Source organism: Thermobia domestica, chromosome 5 (assembly GCF_964235325.1).
Source record: "Thermobia domestica chromosome 5, izTheDome1.hap1.1, whole genome shotgun sequence".
NCBI classification, from domain to species: domain Eukaryota; kingdom Metazoa; phylum Arthropoda; class Insecta; order Zygentoma; family Lepismatidae; genus Thermobia; species Thermobia domestica.
The window spans coordinates 139,322,369-139,342,751 of record NC_137458.1 but is presented as its reverse complement, the minus strand read 5'-3'; positions in this window follow the sequence as shown (position 1 = coordinate 139,342,751).

The following is a 20,383-nucleotide window of genomic DNA, read 5'->3' as shown; positions in this document are numbered from 1 at the left end:
TGCTCAACAAAGGAAAATATTCAGTAAAAAGAAGTAGTTTGAAATAAATAGAACAAATCTTAACTATTTGTATAGAACTATAGCTCAAATACTACCGTCCGCTTTCTAAATTATTTCCGCTACCAAAACTATATTCAGAAAGAACAGTGCAAGGCTCCCAGCTGTCCTATTTTCCTATTTTTTCCGTATATTTTGGAAATGTTTGTATATTTGTCCTGTATATGTCCTATATTTTAATCTTGTCCTATATTTCCTATATTTTTCAGTGATTGAATTATTAAAAATACAAGTCAAAGAGAGTTCCAGTGATGATTTAAATTGCTTCATATTAGCAATATGCTAAATAAGTCATAGCATTTTTTCTAGGGACTAGTCACTAATCCTCACTAGTATTTTTTTTAATTTGCTCTTTCTTATCCTCCTATGTCCACATTTTTCTTGTGTGTGTGTGTGTTTCCTATGTGCTTTTTTCTTCCCCAATAAAGCTTAGGTGTGGAACCTTACCATGCTCCAGTCTTTTATAACGCAAACTGTGTTAGCATTTTCTTTCAGCAGTGTATGCAGCAGTATAGGCTTGGTATTGAGGTGTGTTGGTGTTCACCAACATATCCCAACGTCTTCCAATATTGCTGTACATAATATGCAGGGTTCCTATGCGCTCTGGGAAACCTGGAAATAAATGTGTTTCGTGGAAACGTTCTGAAAGGCATGGAAAGCATAAAAATTGTGAAAATCCTGGAAATTATTTATGAAGTGGAAATGTCCTGAAATTTATGTTGTATAGGCCTAACAATTGTTAGAAATGTATATATAATTCGCAGGGTTATGAAGAATGAAATGCTGTTACATTATTTATTTTAGGGGGAAATAATTCAATGTTTAATTATATTCAAATATTTCATTTCACAGTTATTATTTTTCTTATAATAAACGTTTTGTTCAGTGATTTGTTCTTTTAGTTCAAGCTACTTAGACAGCAAAGCTAATATGAACCAGTTAGTATATCCAGTCATTTATTTCAATCAGTTTCTTTTTTCCAATGCAATAGAGCAGGTCTACTAAGATTAAAAAGTGAAATGTTAGTCTATATATACTCTTATTCTCTATTAATCTAAATCCTGTTTCCAGTTATCCATTGGAGTGAAGGGTGGCGCCTTTTCTTACAATACATTTTTTTCTGTGCTTCAGAGCATAATATTCTATTGTATAAACCAAACTGTCCTATTTTATAAACCAAACTGTCCTATATTTTTTTCAATCGCCTGCTGGGAGACCTGACAGTGTCGTTTATGATCGATAACGTAACTTTCTTTATTGACGTAATAAAATGCTTTGCACTTTTTTTTTAAAAAAAAAGTCAAAAATTTCACTGCACAATATATACTGCACAACACAGTTGTAGGGTGATTTTATCCATATAATCACCCTACAACTGAATGCACTTGTTCGCCTGAAGTACCTGTTTCTTTAGCCTCTCGACGAACCATCTTTTAGGTGCACATCCTCACCATCCTCACTGTCCAGGAGGTCTTTTTGAGTTCTTCAAAGACAAGAAACATGTAATCAGAAAATTGAATAATATTAGTGTTAATGATTGATGTAAATTTGAGATTAAGTAAACCTGATAGATTACAGCTGCTACTGAAACGATTAGTGATTCCTACGTGGAGTGAATATAAGGTTGAATAATATTAAGTGATCGTTACCTGACTTGATTTTACAGTTAAGCTTATGTGAAGTTTGAGGATTTTACTTGAGTTGAAAACTGTAAGGGTTTATTACCATGGGCGCCCGAAGTTAACCGAGGGGGGCCCAACTCCTCTGGCTCATGAAAATATATTGAATTTCTTAAGATTTTAGTAACACAAATAAAAAATATCAAACGTAACATAGCAACTAGGAACATCAATCCCCCATAGAAAATTTTCTTTGGGCGTCCATGGTTATTACATGAAGTAAACTTTAGGACTGATATGGTTACGGGAGGGTTCAAGTTGAAAAAATGAAATGAAATCTTTGAGTTTTACGTCCCACGATTATTCCGGTTACGCGAAAGCAGACGGTGATGATGATTAATGAACGAAGTGGTGGAACGAAGAAAGTGGGAGGAAACGGGAGAACCCAGAGAAAACCCACTCACATGGTGTTTGTCAACCATGAAGTTCACTTGGTGGGGGCTGGGATCGAACCCGAGACCCCAAACACCAGAGGTGAACGCTCTACCACTGAGCCACCGGGGCCCCCAGTTTTCAAGTTGAGTAGGAGGTGTTCATCACATGACATAAGATTGAGGTTAGGTAAAGTTGAAAAGTTTATAAGATTAAGAGGTTATTATGTGGAGTGAGCTTAGATGCTAAGTAAATTTCAAGAGCGCTGTTGAGTTTACGTAAAATATTGTGGACATTAAGTAGCGTTATCTTGAGGGAACGAGATTTACGTTAAAATTTAGTAAAGTATATGGTAACAATGTTAACAATGTTCAATATCAGTGAAGGATTTACGTATAAGATAAATAAGCTTATAGTCGTTAAGATAAATAAGCTTATATAAACCTAGGGCCCCCCTCGTTTACGGGCCTAAATAGAGAAAGACTGATTGTAATGTAATTTCCAATTAACAAGAAAAAACAAATAAGGTAAAACTCACATACAACGACGGTGTTTTGTATTGTTATATACTAGGCTTTTATGAAGCAAGTAATAGTGTTCTATGTCTCAGCCCCACTTGTAATGAGGACCCTGTTGTCCAGCCCAGCTTATAATGGAGCCCTGCCAATAATGAACCCTATTCTTCCATTTAGATATCAATTAGGTCCATAAATTAGGATATAGCATATATTCAATCCTCAAAAACGGGGACATTTTGTCGCTGAAAAAGAAAGCTTCACGTATAAAGGGTTCCCTGAAGAGTGACGTATAACGGGCCCATTTCAATAACTTAGGGCCCCATCAAACCTAAATAGGGGACTGTTCAATATTGAAATATGTTTTACACTTTAACTCTAACTAGGTATTGAGTTGAAGTAAAAGAGAGTGTATGTTATGTGGTCTCAGCTTGAGAAGACAAGATCGAGGCTAAGATTTAATATAGTCGTGTGTGTGTGTGGGGGGGGGAGACCAACATTGTAGTATTGTTTCTATCTTTCTAATTCTGACAAATTCTATTCACTCATTTTTTATGAAATAAGTTTAATTATGTTTGCTTAAGACGGTCATAATATAATCCATGAACAAAATATTGCTTTCGGGAGTAAATAAAAATTCCATAACAATGTCTTTATGTTTCGAGTGGAAACTCATAAGAAGTGAAGCAATAAATGTTGGCGGCAAAAGTTTAGCAAAACAAGGAAGCATGAGTAGCATTTGAGTTCTCCTGAAGTAATAAATTACCCTGGCAAGTCTTCAAGAGCCACCTCCTGCTTCCCCCTTATATCACAGAAAACAAGCAGTCTTCGTATAATAATAAACCTCCAATTAAAACAAGACGTTGGAAGTCTATAACAACCCCCTCCTTTCCCCCATTTTCCACCACACTTCTATATTTCTGAACGCAAGGTTTCGCTTCGCGTCTCTACCTGCTTCCCTGGCTTTGCCTATTTCATCTTCTTTCTTCTTTTCAGTGCTCTTGAGTATTAAGTGCAAAAGATCAATATGGTGTACAAGAAACTTTTACGGTTATTGGAAACTTTAATGCGATCGTAAACGGCTAGCGAATTCCACTCTTGAGCGAGTTCTTAAGAAGAAAACACAAAGACAGGACGGGGCAAGAAGAATAGACGATAGAGGAACGATTATTTCAAGAGAAGTGAGAGAAGAGAATAGTAGCTAAGCAAAGTGAAGAAAGGGAATAGCTATATTTTTTGATGGAAATTTCTCCTCTGAAAATGTTGGAAGATAGCGAGTGAAAGTAACTAGTTCTCTTACAAACTCTACGATTAATATCTACTAGTAGAATTCACTATATGATGTATTTTCTCAACAAGTATTTATTTGTTTGTAAGCATTTAAACTTAATCTTTTGTTGCGCACATAGACACACATTATTTTCAGCTGTATAAGCTAATAGAAGTGGTGTCTTTACATGTGTGACATATTGCGCAAATTTAAAGACCACCATATTTGAATTCAAACATTTGTTGTAGCTACAAATAAAAAAAAAAAAAAAAAAAAAAACAAGATTTTTAAAGCCATGAAGAAGATAACCTATTCAGTTACGTAATAATTTTAACATCGCTGAATTTGATTAGCACTAAATGTCAAAGAAAGATTGATTCGTCATTTTCCATGAGATTGTTTTGGCTACATATCCCAATGATAGCAACTTTTGATATGCTAGTGCAAACATGTCAAACTCAATGTTTCAAGCGGGCCAAATAGTTGTGATTTTACGCGGGCCTTATGCAAAAAAGAATGTTGTTATACTTAATGATGCATTTAAAAAGTAAGTACTAACATCTAATATTATCTAATAGTCTACTTCAGTTCTTTAAAAAAATAGAAAGAATATAATAAATTAGAATAATATATAGCTTTTTATTGTTTCTTTCCCGTCCTCAAACTTTTTTCTTGCAACAAGCTTTTGGATGTCTGGAGACAACTGTTCGCACCAACGGTATTTAGAACAGAAGTCAGACTAATGTTAACCTTCATCTCGCTGGAGACTTGTCCTGTTCATAAGTGAGAAAAGTTGTACATATTAATACGTACGGTGTATTACCGAAGATGGAAATCACGTATGATACGAATTTCCGAGTTTCTGGGAACCAAGTAAACAAGTATTTCTAAAATTCGGGATACTAAAAATTCAGAGATTTTTTCCTTCTTTAGACTTGAGTAGTACTGAATCTATTAATTCTGTCTGAGTGAGCTGGTTCTTTCTCTTATATTCATACTTGTAATAATTATAAATTTCCCCTACAGTTTCAGACTTAAAGTTGAAAAATATTTCCTAAGGTTAAGTATAAAAGAACGATCTGTACCCACAAAGAATATGTAAGTAAGTTCGTATTCTTTTCTTTCATTTCTATCATGTAGCGAATTTCGTCCGCGGAGCACAATAGTTTTCTGGTTTCAGCCATCATATCTTATAAAGTTAATTTATTCTTATGAACTTGGTTTATGAAAAAGGTTTCATAAGATTTTCCATGTTAATCACATTGGAATTCAACAATTTTGGTAAATAAGTAAATTATATAATTTATGATATTTTATGTGGTAAATGAAAGGCCGCAGAAAAATGAATCAATGGTCGTATGCGCTCCGTGGACCGCGAGTTTTACATGGCTGTTTCAGTGTATTCCAGAAGATTTCTATGTCTCATTGTGCATTCAAAATTTAATGAACTTCAAATTTAATGAACTATATGTTACTAATCAAATCTTGAACCTAATAGATTAATAAAATAAAATATCCAGAGTTTGTAAGGCATATTCTGGGAACTATTAACTATCAGAATTGTTCAATTAGAAGAAATTAAATCTTAGACTCGAATGAACTTCTTTGTACGGAATGATATGTTCCTAACTTTTAAGGTGTCTAATCTGAATACACAAAGGAGCAATTCGGGCGAATATATTATAAGCGTCTCTTCCAGTGAATTTGAGATATTAGGTAGAGTGGGTTATGAGCGAACCACAGAAAAGTATGTAGGTAGTTTTATTTCGGAAATAAAACTGCAGAAGTACGGGAAGTTTGTTTGATATGTGTCATTGCTTTGAATTGGATGGGAGTGGTCCACCTTGTTTTCCAGTTTGCTCGAAAGTTACAAAATATATACCATTATATATTCCGGGGCTGCTCATGTAAGGCAATTTCCACAGAACACAGTGAACTAGTATGAGGTTCTCAAAAGGCAGAAAATGGTTATTCGTGGATTTTTTGTAGATAATCTATGTTAAAATAGTTTTGAGAAAATCTCACTAAATTAAAATTCTAAATTTGATGATTCATGACTGTAAAATATAAAACCTGCACGCCACAATATTTCACACACTTGTATAGCAGGTCAACGTTTAAAAATATGCCAAGTTTGATCCAGATCGGATGAATTCTGTTGAAGTCGTATAATATATAGTGTCCTTGATTTTCTTCAGGAAGCAGTACTTGATGGAAACAATAGCAGTTTATAGTTCCTACCAATCTGTCACTCATACGTGCCTGTCTATGTATGTCCGTATGTCTTCCGTCAAAATTTTCAACCTACTATAATCGGAAATACACTCTTTATTAAGATATTGTAACAATATAGGTAACTAGAATTTATTTATTGGAGCATGGTGTCATCTGTTCAAAACATTATGTGAAGTTCCAAGTAGGTGTCAGCGGAATACTAGATTCACAAATTGAAATAAATTCTGGTATATTTGTTCAACCACATGACACATTTTCTGTTTATTTCCTGTACAGATACAAAAGCTGTGTCAATAAATAAATGTTACATGCATACTTGACTGTCAAAACGTTATTAATATTCAACATTATTAGTACTCAAATAATATATAAGAAAAATACAATTAAAATATTTAATTTTGATATTTGTTTACCAAAACATACAGTTATTGTGAAAATGTAGACACGTATTTCTTTTGTTTTTGATTACATCGATATCTCAGTGTATTAACAATATGCATAAACAAGTAAACCTTTCGTCTCCCATTTTACTTTCCTTTAAGGATTTCACTCTCGTTATTCGATTTGATAAAAGTCTAGCGCCCATTCAGGAGTAGCTCTGTATTTGATATGCATTTATAGCTTAACGTGGCTTTCGAACCACATGAGCGCCCGCCCGCCTAGCGCAATTATACCTTGATCTTCTTGTTATTGTACAAAACAAATGCTCAACCACATATAGATCAGTGATTCCCAACCATTTCAGCCTTACTTTTTTTTTTTATTTTTAAGGCAAGGTGTGAACCTCAAATCTTTAAATTTTAGTAATTGCGTAGTAGTAGTAGTAGTGATAGTAGTAGTAGTAGCAGTAGTAGTAGTTAAGAAGTAGGTGACTATTGTCACTAATACATCCTATTAGATTTCCAAGCTCTACTATCTGTACGTGTCAGAAATCTTACAGTACGGTTATGTCCAGCCTCCATCAATCTGTTTGTCCGTCGACACGTATTAGAACAAACACGTTAAGAGAGATGGACAGGTAATTTAATAGATCCAGCTTCCCAAAGTAGGTTCCATCTTGTCATTCAAAACAAAAAGTGATTGGAATTAGTCATTTCCCGTTTCTACGTTTCACCATAGAACAAAAACGGTAACGGATAGCGAGATGTGTTTCTTTGCAAACGAAATCAGTTATTCAAGACAACATATCATGACTACCACAACACTCTACACCGAAACCAGAAATGGTTCAAATTTATTGTTACTAATAATGTTACTCTGGTTTCAATACTCATTTCTACAGATCGTAAACAGTAAAGGAGCGAAGTCGATTCAGTGTCCCAAAAATGGGCTTCATCTTCTCGTTTGGTCGTCTAGAAACCAATCATTTCCGGTTTCAATATTACTGTAGAACAAAAAGAGGTAAAAGGCAATCGACTCAGCGTCTCAAATATAGATTCCATCTCCTCCGTGAATCATTTCTTCAAACCAATATCGTTGAAATTAGCAATTTCCGGCTTCAACATTTTTCGTCGTACAAGGAAAACGATAACATATAGCAAGAAGCGGTTTTCTCAAAAGATTTAAAGTACCAATACAAAATACCATGACTATCCACAACACTCTATCAAAACCCGAAGTAGTTCAAATGTACTAGTATCTCTGATTAAATACTGATTTCCATAGAGCAGAAACGGTAAAAGTTATCTATATACGAGGGTCATTCGAAAAGTAAAGAACGTTTTGCGCTAGCGAGTGCGCGTGTTCCCCCCCCCCCTCCGCTGCCGCTGGGTTATTGACCTGGGCATACTTTAGCCTCAGTCTGGCACCAGCTGCGTTCCGCTACGGTCCGTTATTGCTTCGCTGTGCGACTGTAAAATGTGCGATACAATTACTGATCCCGCCAAGTGTGAGGTTCGTAGTGTGATAAGATTTTTGAATGCATGAAAAGTGCGTCCGATAGAAATTTATAGACAAATCACTGAGGTGTATGGAAATGTAATGAATGAAGCATCATTTCGTAAGTGGTGCATTATGTTTAATGACGGACGGACGAATGTGCACGATGAGGAACGCTCGGGCCGGCCTTCTGTTGTGACTGACAAACTCAAAGGAAGAATTGAGCGGAAAATTCAAGAGGATAGGCGATTCACTATTGATGGGCTACGGCAGTGATGATGAACTTAAGGAAGCTGTTAGTGATTGGTTCAACAGTTTGGCGGCAACTGTGTATGCCGAAGGCATAGAAAAACTTGTACCATGGTATGACAAGTGTTTAAATTTACACGGCGACTATGTCGAAAAGTAACTTAAGTATCACATGGTATGTAACACAAATTTCGCCTTTGTATATCAGTTATTAAAGTGTTTATACAAAAACGTTCTTTACTTTCCGAATGACCCTCGTATAAGTGCTTTTTTTTAGTTGATTCACGAGTAAGCATCGTCTCCTTTGTTAACCTTATATTCAAACAAAAGCGAGTAGGAATTAACAATTTCGGTTCCAGTGCTACAGGTACAGACTATAGATCAACGATAGTAATATAGAGCGACAAGCTGTTTTTTGCAATCCACTCAGAGTCTTAACGAGAATACAGCACGACAAAGCTCAATACTATACCAAAATCGAAAATGATTAAATTTAACTATTTTTTTCGGTTTCGTAAGTTATTTCCATAGAACAAAATCGGAAATGGATATCTAGAGTATCTTTCGGCAACCCAAGAATATATGAGATCTCTGATAATCCTATATTCCTGGGAGGGGTGGTAGAGATCAACCATTTCCAATTCCAACGTTGGTCGCCATAGAATATAAACGGTATAGATAGCGAGAATCTATTTTTCCTTTTCTTTTTTCTTTTTCTTTTTCTTTTTGCAATCACTTGTACTCTTGTATTTCATTTTCACTAAGCGAGCAATGGTGGCAAAATTAACAATATTTAAAGTACAAGCTTTTATGTTATTAGCGTACAGTATGCAATATAACCATACAAGGGTACATAGTATCATTTACATTTTTTTAGAAATTATGATACGCTAGTAATGACATGGAGCTCATAATTTCGTTCAACGGATCCCTAGTGGTTTGCATGCCACAATTGGAAAAATATTTCTATGTAAAGTGAATAATGCATGTTCTTATAACTTGCAATGTTTTTTACTCAAGTTTGAAAACAAGAAACTTCCTTTTGTTAAGTGAAACATTTTCCTTCAACTATTGCATCGGAACATTATATAATGTTAGTTAGTTAGATTTTAGCGTCTCTATCCAGCAGCGGGGATATATGAGCAATGTTCCAAGTGGAAAGAAACCCGAGGCGGTATGTTTTATTACGATTTTGACTCGACATACCTGGTATCTAAATGTTGAAATACAATGAGGGTATGTTGCCTAAAATATTGCATTAGTATTTACATAATGACTGAAAAACATTGAAAAGCTTCTCTATAGTTACAGGGGTAGAACGATATTACGATTTTGACTCGACATACCTGGTATCTAAATGTTGAAATACAATGAGGGTATGTTGCCTAAAATATTGCATTAGTATTTACATAATGACTGAAAAATATTGAAAAGCTTCTCTATAGTTACAGGGGTAGAACGATATTACGATTTTGACTCGACGTACCTGGTATCTAAATGTTGAAATACAATGAGGGTATGTTGCCTAAAATATTGCATTAGTATTTACATAATGACTGAAAAATATTGAAAAGCTTCTCTATAGTTACAGGGGTAGAACGATATTACGATTTTGACTCGACATACCTGGTATCTAAATGTTGAAATACAATGAGGGTATGTTGCCTAAAATATTGCATTAGTATTTACATAATGACTGAAAAATATTGAAAAGCTTCTCTATAGTTACAGGGGTAGAACGATATTACGATTTTGACTCGACATACCTGGTATCTAAATGTTGAAATACAATGAGGGTATGTTGCCTAAAATATTGCATTAGTATTTACATAATGACTGAAAAATATTGAAAAGCTTCTCTATAGTTACAGGGGTAGAACGATATTACGATTTTGACTCGACATACCTGGTATCTAAATGTTGAAATACAATGAGGGTATGTTGCCTAAAATATTGCATTAGTATTTACATAATGACTGAAAAATATTGAAAAGCTTCTCTATAGTTACAGGGGTAGAACGATATTACGATTTTGACTCGACATACCTGGTATCTAAATGTTGAAATACAATGAGGGTATGTTGCCTAAAATATTGCATTAGTATTTACATAATGACTGAAAAATATTGAAAAGCTTCTCTATAGTTACAGGGGTAGAGCCTTGCGAGACTTTCTGATAAAAAATATATTTTGCTGTGTTAGAGATAATTACATACGAAAATTCTCAAAAACTGAGTATTTATATTAACAATTTCCTGTGGGAAAACTCCCGGACCCCTATTCTACTAAGGAGTATTCCAAACCCCTCGGAAGATCCGCCCCTGCAGCAGACAACCCCTGTGTCCTAAATCCGCCCATGTTCAGAACACGACATTTAAGGCAAGAAGACATTCATACATAATGAAGAAACAATTCAATATGGCACATCAAAATATAAACTAGATGAACTTCCTTGAAGACATTTCATTTTAAAAACAAAAGGTACGAAAACACGGTACCCACTGATCTGGAGAAATCTATTTCCCTCACTTCTCCCTGATCTTTGGCATGAAATTCCTTGACTTTCATGACAAATATTGGATGACGTTGACATATAAATAACGAATAAATAACGGTAAATATTTATACATGAGAACATTTTCTCTATAAGGACAAATAGTAATCAATTCTCATACGTACAGCAATAAAAAAGATAGCAATAAAAACCAAATAGGTATTATAAAGATTGGCTAAACTGAAATGAGTGTACAATTAATGTTTCAAAAAATATATATTTTAAAAAACCTTGACTTTCCCTGATTTTCAGTCTTTTCCCCTGATTTTCCCTGCCCTGCACCATTTTCCCTGAGTTTACCTGACTTCCCTGATTTCCCTGACCAGTAGAAACCTTGGAAAAAGATTTTTTAAAAAATGGTGTTATCAACTTAGAAATTATTTCTCTACATAAGACATAAAATCTTTTTACGTGCAAAGCTATTCGTCAATTACTGTGTATAAAAATGGATTTATTAAAAATATTTAGTATCTATTCTTTCCAGTGACGGTATGTCTTGATTACTGAAAAACCAGAATCGGTATGCCTTCATCACTGGAAAACCAGAGGCAATATGCCTTCATCATTGAAAAAACAGAGGCGGTATGACATACCACCGCATACCGTCTCACTTCGACCACTGTATATGAGACGTGAATCATAACTACCACAATGTATTTCACCACACACCAGGTGATAACTGAACCCGGAAACACCCGCACTAAAGACGTACTAGCCACTTAATTGGTGGACAAGCCAACATTATTTACTATTGTAAAATGAAAGATCTCTGACGAAGTGCATCTTTTTCAAAGTTCAAAGATCTATTAACAGCATTACAAAGACCCATTTAAAGTATTTACCCTCTTTTAAGTTTTCTATAAAGTATCAGAGTATTAGAAAAAATATATTCAATTTAGTACTCCACTAAGAATGTATATGGATTAGTAGATCTATAAGAACAGGTTGTTTGCTAGTCTTTAACTAAATAATGAGTGCTTTAAAATACTGTATTATAGCTAGCGACTTTGAACGCATTTCAGATACAAAATAAATACAATATGAAAAGGATCTGAATCTATCCGTTACATGGTACGTTCAGGTTTTTGAAATGAAAGACAAGCGATACTTCTATCTTGTTTGGGTGGTTCAACAATGATTTATTTTCAGCTGAGAAGAGGAGTCGATGTTCGTTTTTTCATTGTCAGGAAATGCACATTTCAAAGGACTACATGTAAACAATAACCTCAATTAAATATTCCACATACTTTTCAAGAATATGTACAATTATAGTGCTATAGTTTTAATTGCTACATTGTTATAAAAATCATATATTGTTACAATTTACAGTTTAATTCAAATTTATAATAATATTTTCTCCATTATTATTATTATTATTATTATTATTATTATTATTATTATTATTATTATTATTATTATTATTATTATTATTATTATTATTGATGCCTTCTTTTACGTGACGAAGTTAATTCTCTGCAGCCTTCTCCGTGCACACTTTTTTCTTCAAAACACCAATTAAGAAAATATAAACAATTACAAAATAAAGTATTTCAACCACATTAAATATTGAAATTGAATTCACAAATTGTTATATTTGAAATTGAATTCATAATAGAGAAATATAGGAACCCTAGGTATTTACAATATCAGTACATAATTTAAGTTTCAAAAGAAGCTTCAGGTAGGGATAATAAAATTGACCTATGTCCGAAACTTTCAAAGTGAGCTTGATGCTCTTATGTAGTGAATCTATCTATCTATCTATCATTATAGATAGATAGATAGATAGATAGATAGATAGATAGATAGATAGATAGATAGATAGATAGATAGATAGATAGATAGATAGATAGATAGATAGATAGATAGATAAATGAAAGTGACTATGTTTGTGACTTCGTATCTCTTGAGCCAACCGACCAATCTCGATCAATTTTTCAGCATAGATAAGGTTCGGATCTGGAGTGTTTTTTTTTTTTTTATAATTTCTCTTTGACGATACAGCATAGGGGAGTTGGAGATATACAAAAATAAATAAAACTCAGTAACTCTAGAACCACGAGACTGATCTCGATCAAATTTGCCACATAGATGAGATTCGGACCTGTTATGTTTTTTATTATTTCAGGTTGAGAGTACACATTAGGGAAGGGGGAGGGGAGATATTTAAAAATAATCTAAAATATCCGATATTAGTGTTGAATCCATAGTTTTCGGAATCACTGAGATAAACAACAGTGACACTTGAGATGCCGTTTAAATCCAAATCCAGCCCTTTGTGTCGAAAATGGGACGTATTATCCCCGTGCGAAAAGCGAGCATTCTGCTAGAATTCCATAAGAAATAGTTGATTTAATGGACCAGAGACAGAGAAAAAAGTCAGAACTAGCGCAAAATACACTATAGAGAAAACATAAAATTTAAATTGAAAATATGATTTTTATATTTAGATCAACTCATGAATGGATATGAAAAATTAATGGAAGCAACGGAAATATAATTATCTGATATTGCATTGAATAGAGAGGAAGATTTGAAATAAATTGAAAATTGGAATAATTTAGCAACAAAAGTGAGAGAAGAAATTAGTAATAATAATAATAATAATAATAATAATAATAATAATAATAATAATAATAATAATAATAATAATAAAAGAAAATGTTACCATTATTAGTTTGAATTAAACTTTAAATAATAATATAATTTGATTTTCATAACAATGTAATAATTAAAATTATAATATGGTAATTTGGGAACAATTTTCCAAATCAACATAACTCTAGTTATAAACGTAGTATGTGCATTTGAAGAGTCAGTTAAAATAAACTCTGGTATAGACACCAGAGAAGATCACGCGAAACCTTACATATAAGATATAAAAGAAGGGAAATGACATTCCCCTGACAGCACTGCTGGCAAGATATCGTATTCTAAAATGCGCCGATAACCAGTTTCTGGTCTTATCCAGATAATTGAAGAATGTTTTTATTGTAGCTGCTCTTCTGGTCCATTGAGCAAATTTCATCCTAGAATAGATTAGAATATTGGTCATCTTTTGCAAGGCATTGGTGATCTTGCAGCTTATAAGGACGCCTTTTATTCACTGATATAATGCGTATGATTGATATGCAAAAAACACTACTTGACGGTGGTACGGTGGTTCTTGGAAACTTTACTGAACGATGCTTGTTGCCTCGTCTGTCGTTGCATGTAGTCTGCCATTCTTCGGTCGATCTGTCTCTCACCCAGTTTCTTAGAATTTCTTCAGCACTTTGTACACAATATCATTGATGATGGAAGCAGCGTCGTAACTTAGATTTTTTTTCTGGAGGGCTAAGCAATAATACGTGTATTTGGGTCCCCCTGGAAAAGTTGTTTTCTAATTTTTGGGCCCTTTCTTTCGATCTTTCTCTTACTCTTTATGGGCCCTTCGTCAAAGCTTGCAGGTCCCTTAATTATGTCCCTGGGCCCGTTCCATACATGTCAAATTAATTAAGGGAACAATATTGACAAAGGTCAAAGTCATACGAATAAATATTATTTCTAGGGCCCTTAATAGTAGACTTTTTTGACGAAATGGGTCCACGAGTCATTTTTGTGTACTGTTTTGTTTATGTAATGTAGTAAACCTGTTTGATGCTTCATTTATAATTTCATGGTCGTATCGTATATGGATAAGAAAATTTTGTCTTAAAATGGCCCCCTCGAACGGCGTGGAGCTTCCCTGGATATTACTTGGATATCCCCACAAGTTACGGTCCTGGATGAAAGACCTTTTCGAATGACGGTAGTTAAAATCGTGTACAATCACTCTGATACTTCATTCTCCTGAGACGAGTATGATCGCAATGCATTTTGCATATGACAAGGCCATTTTCGGCTAGTAAGTCTCCTGCGAAACGCGCTATAGCAAAATTAATAATGTTACTGGTATTTAACTTCTACGAAAATTTACTATTGAAATGGTATATAGTATGCTTACATTTTACATTTAGGACAGTTGAGTAAAATTTAAGATGGCGGATTTCAAGATAACGGATATCATTATCAGCGTTGTCCAACAATTTCACTCATTTATTTCTCATCCACATTATTCCTTTCATAATATTTTGCAGCATTCACCACTCATTAGGATGTTTCCATACTTTCGGACTACGGATAGTTCAGACCTCAATAGAAAAAAAGGTATGACAATTTCTTAAAGATGTTGTTATGATATGACTGATTTTGTTTCTGTGTGAGTCTATAGGCTGCCTTTTAAGACTGGAGCATGATCTAAATTCATTTGATAGGGTTTAGAATATTTCGTGCTGACTAAAATATTACTATTAAAAATCGACAGATGTTTGGATTAATAGATATGGCCTCTAGGTAAAGAAACCAAGAAAAAACGACAGTTGACAAATCATCGTCCAGCAAAAAGCAATCTCGCTTACCATACCACATGTGACCAATGACAACATAGAACAATGTTTTCTTTTAAATTATTGGTTCACAAGTAAAATGTGGTGGAAGTTTATAATCTATAATCTTCACAAAATTACTTTTAAATGTATGACAACCATAAAATACAGGATCAAATCACGTGTAAGCAGAACAGTGAATCGAATGAGCAACAATAATAATTCAAATAACAGTTCGTTTCAATACCTAATGCAACAGAATGCCAATCAACAGTAACTAAAATGCAATTTCTCATATTAAAATTATTATTCTTAACAAGGTATGGAAATTATTTAAACAAAGAAGTATCCCAGTAATATCTATTTTCTGTCTTTCTCTTTCTCCCTCTTTTCTGTGGCTGAACTTTAGGAACAAAAACTGCCAAGGAACAAAACCTACAAAGATAATAGGAAAGAAATATTTTTATTCTGTTATGAGCATCAGTTCAACCTTTCTTCTCACAAAGGTTTGAGTCTGAAAATTCTCAAATCAGAAGGAACTACCGAAGAACGTTTAATTGATCTCTCGGTTGATGATGGTATAACTGCCGCAATGCGACCGATTTAGCTCTCTGGTGAACACTTGGAGACAATCACGTTCGAATATATTCGCACTGGGGTCATTTAGGGGAAGTTTCTAACGAGAAACTCGAAACGTGAAAGAAATGAAGCTAATTTCTTCTTTGAGATCTGAAAGCGGGAATTACGATATATGTTTCACTTGCTCTTTTCTCACTGCTAGAAGGAACTACTATTGTAGAAAGTCGTCTATGGTAACTGTATATAGCTTTCAAATGGTTGTAATGAAAATTGATATTTTGGAAGTGAAAGACCGACGAAGATCTAGGCATGGCAGTTAAGTGTTAAAGCATTGATCTTTGTTACGAGAGGTTCCTGGTTCAATCCGAGGTAATATGAGTTTGTGGTGAACAATGTCTGTTCTTTAGGTTTCTCGAGGTTCTCCTTCAGCAAATTCCATGATCACTCATCGTCATTACCCATCCATCTCTTTCAGCTTAAGGACATAATCTGGGATGTAAAGCTGCAAATTTGGTTTCATTCAGATAAATATTTAGAGAAGAGTTATAATAAAATTATCTACAATTCATGTTATAACATTTCACAATAACACATTTTGAAATGTAGTGGTGATTTTATGTGCCACCTTTTCTAAATTTTGAACATAATATGTTTAATTTTGTATATATGCGATGTTAAACGCGAAAATGTTAGAAATTATATACGGTAAGAGTTTGTACTACATATGATACTACGAGTGTTTACCTTGTATATAGTGAGAAGTGTCTCAGTAGCTTAACAAATATAACAACTTCTTTATAGAAATTTAAACCAATCGGCGATGATTTTATAATATCCAGTAATTATTTATAGTAAATTAATCAAGTTGATATTGTAGTAACAAACTTATCTTTTCTAAGTTGATTAATTTGCAGTTGGAATTGAGAACGTTTTAAAACATTTTTGGCGTTGCATGCAACACCAACGGGGGGGGGGGGGCTCTGAATCCCACAGCATAAAGGTCTTTATTTCTCACAGAAAATAATTTATCTATTCTGATATGAACTTGGGATATTTAAGACATCATATATTTTTATTCTCTATTATTACTAGGTTTTTAAGTACATGTTGCCAACTACATGTGTAATTGTTTGTTACCATTCTTTATTTATGTCAGAAACTGTGATCTATGTATTTTATTTGTTTGTGCAGAAAAACTATCAAACAGATCAATAGCAACTTAGTACAGTGTAGTATGTGTACAAAGGCAGATTCTAAAAGCATTTTTTTGGTAGTGTAGTAAAGTGAGTTAGAATGGGGAAGAGTGGGGGTATACTTCAGTATTCCAATGAATCCTGGATTAATCTTTTATAATTCCATATTGGTTATTCTTGGAATGACGAAATTCTTTTAAATTTTGTTTCCGCGAAAATATAGACAGTATGAGGGAAGTTCATTGACACTCTAAGGGATGTCAACAGAGAAACAGTGTTACCAGCACAACATAAGTTACAATTTTTCTAGTAGTATAACGTCAAGTTTGTGCATCTATGCAATTAACATGAAAAACGTAAGTAAACAAGCTACAACTTGTCTATCAGTTTTGTAAACTAACCCCAATACAACATCATGAATATTACAAGGGATTCATTGCAAAATACGTACCACTGCTTCTATTTGTTACATTTGCATTATCAAATAAAATGTTCAAATCACTGTTCTTTGCATCAAAATTTGACAGAGTTATTTCCACCTTGCTATATTCGAACTCACTATCTTCTATTTCAGATTCATTTAAAAATTCTTTCTCAATTGAACTTTGGCGAAAAGCAGGATTTGCCATTGTTCCAATTCGAGATGCAAAAAGCCGGCTTTTTTGTATCGATGTTTTTTTTACATAAAAAGCCGGCTTTTTGGGGGAAAAAACGAGAATTTTGGAAATTTTGGCTTTTTTCATTTTCATGATTTTTCTATCTAAATAGCTTTCTTATAGTATATTCTATAGTTAGATAAGAATTCCATGACCTAAATGCCATATTACGCTCTAAAATGCACCAGCAAGATGGATAGAGCACATGTTTTACAAATTAAAGCTAACATGAAGAATGTAGTATTTGAGGGCAATTTTAGAGGCTATTTAATTTTATTTTAACTTTTGAGCTATCGACATTTTTTTCTTCTTGGGATCATTTCAGTTTGTCATCCGTGTTTCATTTCTAAGAGCTTAGTACTCTAGCTTCCAGCGCAAAAGTTAAACTTACGTTTTTCTATATATCCGTCAAAGCGTACGTTTTACAATATATCCGTCAAACCGTACTTCCACATTTCTGTTATACTATAGCTGTGCAACGATTTAGCAATAATTTTCCGGATACAACCTTGAATACTAATTTATACAAATAATCACTAGTGGATTTAGAAAAGTACTTTGGGAGGGATTTCTCTGATTGTTTCGTTTTCTAAAATGTCCTAATTTTATTTGGGAGGAGCATTTTATACTGAGAATCAGTGGCGGATTTAGAAAAGTATTTTGGGAGTTTTTTTTCTTACTACGGTAATGTTTAGTTTTTCTAAACATTCGTAATTTTTATTTGACGGGAGCTTAAAGTTTAGAGTAAAGGTATGACAAATAGATATTTCGTTTGTTTTAGACATTAAGTAATTTTGGGAAACAGGCTTCAGTCCGAAAGACCGCCCCCCTAACCTTCACAAAACCGTCACTGCTGGTAATTAGTAACAATAACGATTTAAAAACAATAGGAAAGGAAGTCGGCCAATTCACAGTACACGCACTATTTCTACTTCACAGATGGAATGAAGAAAAGCTTTGTCAGAATGGTCGAATGCTGAGTTGAATCCCGGACTTCCCGATAGAAGCGTGGGGCCGCGGTGGCTCAGTGGTAGAGCGTTCACCTCTGGTGTTTGGGGTCCCAGGTTCGATCCCAGCCCCCGCCAAGTGAACTTTGTGGTGGACAGACACCGTGTGCGTGGGTTTTCTCGGGGATCTCCCGTTTCCACCCACTTTCTTCATTCCACCATTTCATTCATCACTCATCATCCCCGTCTCCTTTAGCCTAACCGGCATAACCGTGGGACGTAAAACTCAAAGATTTCATTTCATTTTTTCCTGATAGAAGCGCAAAAGCTCCACTCAGTCATGTTTGTTTTGCAGTTGTATTTATCTTAAGTTAAATATATTCCGTAGTTCTTTTATTTTGTGTGCTGGTGAGGTGAGGAGAGTTCCGTAATGATGTGAAGTGTGTGAGCCAAGAATATGATAACTAACAAATGTTTAATTGCTGAGTTATGCAGCACCAGATGGACAGCAACACATGCCGCTTCGTTTAATCCTTCATGTATAGTCTTATGTGAAAAATTAGCTTTCCGACTTTGAAAATGGATTGTGCAGCAGAAAATCTCTAATTTCTTAAAATAGGAAAATTGTGGGTTACCATGTTCTTGCCTCACACCCTTCATATGTTGAATCCCTCTTGTTAAAAATTCAGAAAACTTGAGGACTGAGTAAACCGTGATGGTGGTTATATAAAACTGTAGAATTTCGAGAATATACAAAACCAAAAGCTCTAGATGTGCAGCCTTTAAGTGTATCACATAAATCTAAGTATTTTTATGTTTTATTTTAATTTTATTTTGTTCCAAAGGAGGGTATGGAATATTTTGAAAAATACTACATAGAATTTTGCTAGTTATTTGGGTATTTTTTTTAAAATAAGTATTTACTTTTAGGGTTGGCTGGTTTACACCAGCTGGTTTTTTTCTTTTTTTAAATAAACAACTGGTTTAAACAAAACAAAAATAAATAAAAAGAACGAAAAATGCGAATCATGTGAACTTCATGGTGACGTTTCCCCACATCAAACCATCTGCATTAGTTTTATTTCCTTTTTACCTTTTAATCAAGGTGTCCCATGTTAAATTCTCGGTCGAAGCACAACCTTTTTTTCATGCGTAAACAAAGTAGCGGTTCGGATGTCACTTTAAGCGAAAGTCTTCTTCTTGATAACCTCGGTATTACGTAAAGATGTTAACCCTGAACATACGAAACGAAACCAATTTCTGCATGCCTGAATGCCTGTTGTTTTATAAAGAAGCCAAAGTTACTTAAATATATTGATAGAAATTGCAAAAAAATATCGATTGCCTACGTAGTTTCCAACATTAGCTTAGATTGGACTTTCAATGATATGTACGTACTAAATTTGCAATTTAATACCTCAGTTTTAGCGTAGTGATTATGATATGTTGACCTTTAAATTTTACATGCAAAGTGATAACAGAATTTTTCCGTTATTGTTTTACATTTAGAGTAATGACGGGATTTTCCCGATGGCTAGGGCGGGAGTTCCCCAATTTAAGAAACTTACTGACTGGACTTCTTTAAGCTTATGTGACCTCTTCCAGCATAACCCCATTGTTGCATAATAACAACAAGGCGAAACAAACTTATTTCTGTCGATATGTAATATAAATACATAAAGCAAAATATCTAAACCCAAAAAAGCCTGGTTTAAACCCAAAGAAACCTAGTTTAAACTCCCCCCTAAAAAAACGGAGTTTTGGCATTTTCAAAAACAACCACGGTTCTTGCC